The sequence below is a fragment of the Conger conger genome, chromosome 18, assembly GCF_963514075.1.
Source record: "Conger conger chromosome 18, fConCon1.1, whole genome shotgun sequence".
NCBI lineage: Eukaryota > Metazoa > Chordata > Actinopteri > Anguilliformes > Congridae > Conger > Conger conger.
Genome location: NC_083777.1, coordinates 22198435 through 22204403, shown reverse-complemented (window position 1 = coordinate 22204403; position 5969 = coordinate 22198435). Strand labels below are relative to the sequence as shown.

The 5969-nt window shown below is 47.7% G+C and overlaps 1 protein-coding gene across 2 annotated transcripts in view; it reads left to right on the top strand.

Moving 5' to 3' along the window:
• Positions 1-1694, top strand: part of si:dkey-191g9.5 (rap1 GTPase-GDP dissociation stimulator 1) — a 24402-nt gene extending 22708 nt beyond the window's left edge. For both annotated transcript variants that reach the window (XM_061227355.1, XM_061227357.1), the window contains one exon: positions 1-1694. This exon is cut by the window's left edge and continues 587 nt beyond it. The gene's annotated coding sequence lies outside the window, so the exon portion shown is untranslated.
• The last annotated feature ends 4275 nt before the right edge of the window (positions 1695-5969 follow it).

Here is a 5969-nt window from a genome sequence, read left to right as displayed (position 1 = left end):
AGTAGGCAGCTAAAGCACATTCACATAGAGTACACAGGGTCAAGTACTGATGTCATAGTAACCCACTCTACTTAGGCAGTGTCAGTGTATCAGTGTATTTGTCGAGCTTTTCTGTCTGTGAAAAAGGCACCGTCAGATACATTTCATTTGTGTTTGAGTGTATCGAACCAGTATACACAACAGCCCCCCTTAGCCCCCCTGCTAGCTCTTACTGTAGAGGATAAATAGTCAAAAATCCAATGAATGCGCACTCACAGTACACGAGGGTCACAGAGATTAAAGAAAGCAACGCTCCCATGCTCTATATTTCAAATGATTTCTCCCAGTCCCCTCTCCTCAGATTATGAAGGAAGCCATCCACTCAAAATACATTCGAAGAGGACAACCTTGAAGTAAATATTGAAAAAATATTGAAAATAAGATTATTTAAGTATCATAATGATGGCTTGTTTAATCTTTCATTCTGTCATCTTTAAAGTAGACTAAGTCAATGGCATAAATGAGGTAAATCACAGGACAGCCACCATCTGGCCTGGTGCATACAGAGCATGGGCATCTGGTCCTGCATGACAGCTGTGAATATGCCTCTTCACTGGTGGGGTGTGTGTCCTCACTCCTGCAGGAGAGCTGTGAACACACCTCTTCACTGGTGGGGTGTGTGCTCACTCCTGCAGGAGAGCTATGAACACACCTCTTCACTGGTTTGGTGTGTGTCCTGCAGGAGAGCTGTGAACACACCTCCTCACTGGTTCGGTGTGTGCTCACTTCTGCAGGTGAGCTATAAACACACCTCTTCACTGGTGGGGTGTGTGTGCTCACTCCTGCAGGAGAGCTGTGAACACACCTCTTCACTGGTGGGGTGTGTGTCCTGCAGGAGAGCTGTGAACACACCTCTTCACTGGTGGGGTGTGCGTGCTCACTCCTGCAGGAGAGCTGTGAACACACCTCTTCACTGGTGGGGTGTGTGTCCTGCAGGAGAGCTGTGAACACACCTCTTCACTGGTGGGGTGTGCGTGCTCACTCCTGCAGGAGAGCTGTGAATACGCCTCTTCACTGGTGGGGTGTGTGTCCTGCAGGAGAGCCGTGAACACACCTCTTCACTGGTGGGGTGTGCGTGCTCACTCCTGCAGGAGAGCTGTGAACACACATCCTCACTGTTTCGGTGTGTGTCCTGCAGGAGAGCTGTGAAAACGCCTCTTCACTGGTGGGTGTGTGCGTGCTCACTCCCCCAGATTTTCCAGAGAAACAGACTTTGCCCAGTGTCTCCTGGGAGAGATGCTTAAAGAACCAGCTTTCCATTTTCAGAGGAGCGACACATACGTAGCCCTAGTCAGGCTAACTGATGGCGCGTCCACTCCCGTTATTGAATCCCTTTCAGATCAGAGGCTTCAGTGGAACAGGTCGATATATTTGGTGGCTCTGAAGTGGAGCAGAGGACACTGAAAGGGCGCTTTAATGTCCCCTTGGCAAGAGCCGAAAGAGCCCGGCAACAATTTGAGAAATTTGAAATACACTCGCAACTAGAACGCAATACTGTAACCTTGTCTGCCCTTCATAGCTTCTTTGTAAGAGTGGGGACCAAATAATGTATTCATTTGGGAGAAAATAGACTATTTTTGGTGTTAATAAAACAAAAAACGATGTGGTTTTAAAGGAGCAATTTGTTTCTGGCAATAAAAAGTGATGAAACTGCACAGTGATTTCTTCCTCTTTTCTGATGAGCAGAAACCAGTTTATTCTCTACGCCTTATCTGCCTGTCCAAATCTCTTCCTCCCACCCCCATACCTTCACTTTGCTCAGAATTCAAGTGTCAGCTTTTCTCACACTGACTCCTGTTGTACTTGGCAGAATTTGTTTGTGTGGAGGTAGAAATCTCATCTGAGGAAATCCTGAAAAACGGATTTTATTTTTGTCTTCCCTCATTCTGTCTCACCCTGCCTCCACAGCCCAGCGAAAATTCAGCTCCAGTTCACCTGGGACTTTGTGGGAAAGACAAACAGAGCCGCATTGGCTGGGATTTTACAGGCAGTTTGAATATTTAATTTTGCCTGAATGTCCGCATGTCTCCACTCCCTTTGTCCCTCTCTCAGTCTTTTAAACAAAGCTTTGCGAATTCCATCATGGTATCAAAACCTGGAAGTTTCGGCAATAATGAACATAAGACTTGAAGGGGAGGTTTTTTGGGATGTTTGTTAAACATTTTTTATTCTTTTCTTTCAAGTACCGGTAGTGGTTGTTACATCAGTATTAGAACACTCAGTTAAGAGCATTCACTTACACTCTACAATAAGGTACATTAATTGGCATTAACTAATGTACTTGTTAACATGAAGTAATTGATGTACAAATACATCAATTAAGCATGAGATAAAATGAAGTATGTTATCATCTGTTAACTACTAAATAATTTATTAGTTACATGAATATTTATATATTAGTAAACCATGAGATATAATTATAATGAAAATATATCATTAGTTAATTTACAAAAACGTTAGCAATATCAATTGGCATTAACAAATGTAGTTAACATGATGCATGATACAAATGATACAAATGCATAAACAAAGTTGGACCGATGAACAATTCAGCAATGAGTTAACAACTACAATAGTTAATACCAATTCATGTCACCATTTTGTAAAGTGTTACCAAGCATTCTAATCATATTTGTAATCTGACACCTTAAGGGTTAAGGAAATGCGGGTGTATGGCTGTGTACCTATAATAAGGTAAAAGGCGGGGCAGTGCTTTGGATTCATGCGTGTGAAAGGAAACAGCAAACTGCAATACCAATGTACGGGGTCGAAATCTGTACCACATATGGCCACTAGATGGAGACATACTCATCAGGGAGACGGGCTGTTCACCCATATTCATGCAAATGGCTGACATCTTGGCGGTCGGTGATGGTTTATTAGGAACGTCTTTATAATTCAGTTAATAGCAACCAAATGCTTTCTCTCACTGCCTGCTGCTGAACGTATCAGCATTTTGGCCAGGTAATTAGCGCTACTGATTGGTCTTCTCACCTGACTCACAGTTAAACCGAGGGTGGTAAACCAGCAGTTCTCAGCTCTCGAGGACCGTGATTTGTCCGTGATCCCTGGTGTAAATAATCATTATGTTATGATAGATTTGAACAAGATTTTTTTATTTTTTATTATCAATTCATTTAATAACCTTTCAAATACCATCTGGAAGAATACACATATTGTTGAGTTATGATATAATATAAAGTTAACTTTGCCCAATGAAAAGATAAGGAAAAGTTTGCCTTTAACAGAGCAGCTGCTGAGTTGGTGAGAGTGGCGTGAGTTTATCAGCTCTTTTCTTCAGCTCTAGTCAGGACTGTGATAGGCCCAGCCCTAATGCAAACCACACCGTGTACTTCCTGTGCATGCAGGAACTCATATGGTGAGAGAACCATCAGCAGTCACGTGTAACACTGTGACATTGCCCACACACACACACACACACACACTCCTGCCTCTGCGTGATCCATTTACACTGCACACCTGCATTTACTGGGGCTGTGCCACACAGGTCTGGCTGGAGGCTATGATTCAGGAGGGAGGGAGAGAGAGACAGAGCATGGGAGAGAAAGGGGGCAAAGAGAGAAAGAGAGAAAACGAAAAGAAAATCATTTAGAAAATTGGAATAGAGATTGAAGAAGTAGACTTAGACACACCAGCTAGAGGAGAAGAGAAACGCATGATTAAAAGGACGACCGTATAACCATCAGTCTTAAAATGAAATAAAGGAAGGCCATTTTTCACTACAAATGACTGCATTTGAGGCCATCGCCATTTTAGTGGGAAAAGGATCTGATTGGATAGAGCCTCCCCTCCCCCCACTGGATGCCTGTGTTGCTCACTGGACTTGGCCTGGCTGCACATGAGGCCCATGGGCTCAATCGGACCTCCACCCCCCCGACCGAGTCCCCCAGCACCTTCTGCAGCATGGGCAGTGCCGCCTCCCCAGGGAGTTTGGAGGGGAAGGAGGAGAAGGAGGGGAAGGAGGGGCAGGGGGGGAACGACGCACTAGGACTTATTTTGAATGTCGGAATAACATATGATTACCTCGCCCAAATTCCAGAATCATCACCGAGGCGCGCCCTGTCAAGTGCCAAACGTGCATTCACCGGGAGGGTTAAGCGATCCGGCAGATTGTTTAGCGAGCAGAAAGCCGGGCGCCGGGCGGGGGTTGGGGGGTTGGGGGGGTGGGTTTGTGTGAAGATATGCAGGCAGACGGCCCCGCCGGGCGCCATAAGGAGGAGCGCGGCGAGAGGGCGAGAACACGGGCGGCGTGCCCGGACGCATCGCCCCGCCGCCTCGCTCCCCGCGGACCAGATGCCCATGCCAGCCTCCGCAGAAGTTCCCCTCGCACTTCTCCTCACACCTCGCCTCCGTTTCCGCACCCTTGTCACAACAAGCCCGTCCCCGTTAGCGACGCGCCGGCTTAGAGGCAGCCAGGGGCTAACGGCCGCGCTGCGCTAACTGCCGCGCTGGGCTAACCGCCGCGCTGGGCTAACCGCCGCGCTGCGCTAACGGCCGCGCTGCGCTAACGGCCGCGCTGCGCTAACTGCCGCGCTGCGCTAACGGCCGCGCTGCGCTAACTGCCGCGCTGCGCTAACTGCCGCGCTGGGCTAACTGCCGCGCTGCGTTAACGGCCGCGCTGCGCTAACTGCCGCGCTGCGCTAACTGCCGCGCTGGGCTAACTGCCGCGCTGCGCTGACTGCCGCGCTGCGCTGACTGCCGCGCTGGGCTAACTGCCGCGCTGGGCTAACTGCCGCGCTGCGCTGACCGCCGCGCTGGGCTAACGGCCGCGCTGCGCTAACTGCGCGCCGGGTCCGTTTACGACCACGGAGGGCTCTCGTTTATTTACGGCCGCAGAAGCCTGATCGCCGCCGCCGTTAACGCAGCGCTAACGTCGCTGTTTTTCATTTCTGAGCCAAGAATAAATACGCAGATTTCAGGAATGGATCTTTTCCTGTGCATGATCGCCAACATCTCCAGTCACTCATACCACAGGGGTTTTAAAAGGCCTGTGAGTTGGCAGGTTCTCACCCTTTACTGCAATCGTGGAGGGGGAGGACGGGCTGAATGTATGAATATGATGAACACAACATGGAATTCAATTTCTCCACCCCCCACAAACAGATGGTGCCCAAGGCGACCGCCTATATTGCCCATGCATAGAAAAGACCCCCACACTTCCCCCACACAATGCATCCTTCTCCCTGCTACAGCACTACATGCCTTGGTATGTACGATGTCCTGCAATTTCTCACCTATCTGATTAGCAGTGTACTCAGTGCTCACATACTACTGCATACTATAGACTCATGAATGTATTCACCGCGGATATAATAAATAAGTTGTTAGAGACATGCTCTGGTTGACACACACAGGCAAACACACACTCCCGCACACATGCATTGGTGTGCAAAGAGAAGCCCATGCGCACACACACTCCTCAACCTCCCACGACCGTGAGACATCTCGAAGGTGGCTTCACAAGTTGCCCTCTTCCATCTGGTTGTGGTGATGCAGTTTCTGAGCGATTGTGCCATGATAACCTCCTCCCAGCAGGCGAAAATGTAAGTATTTTAACATTTTTACATCGGAGTGTATCGGATTACAAAAGCAAGCTGCGGTGAAAATATTTCCAAAATATTATTTTATCTTCCTGCATAGGTTTTGAAAAAGGTGTAGAACATGTTGTTCCTGAGACCGGAGATTCATGCCCCCTACAGGGGATGAAATTAATTACAGTACCAGGTGTGAGGAGGATTTAGGATAAAACATTTCTCATTGAATCTGTGCTAAGTAGATGAGCTTGATCATTAATCGTAGGATTCACAAGTTTGCAAGTTTGTCAGGAAGTGAAGGTGAAGCATAGTTTTATTTCTGAATCCAGCAATTTGAACAATTAGCACCCTCATTCAAATTCCCTGTTTGACAAA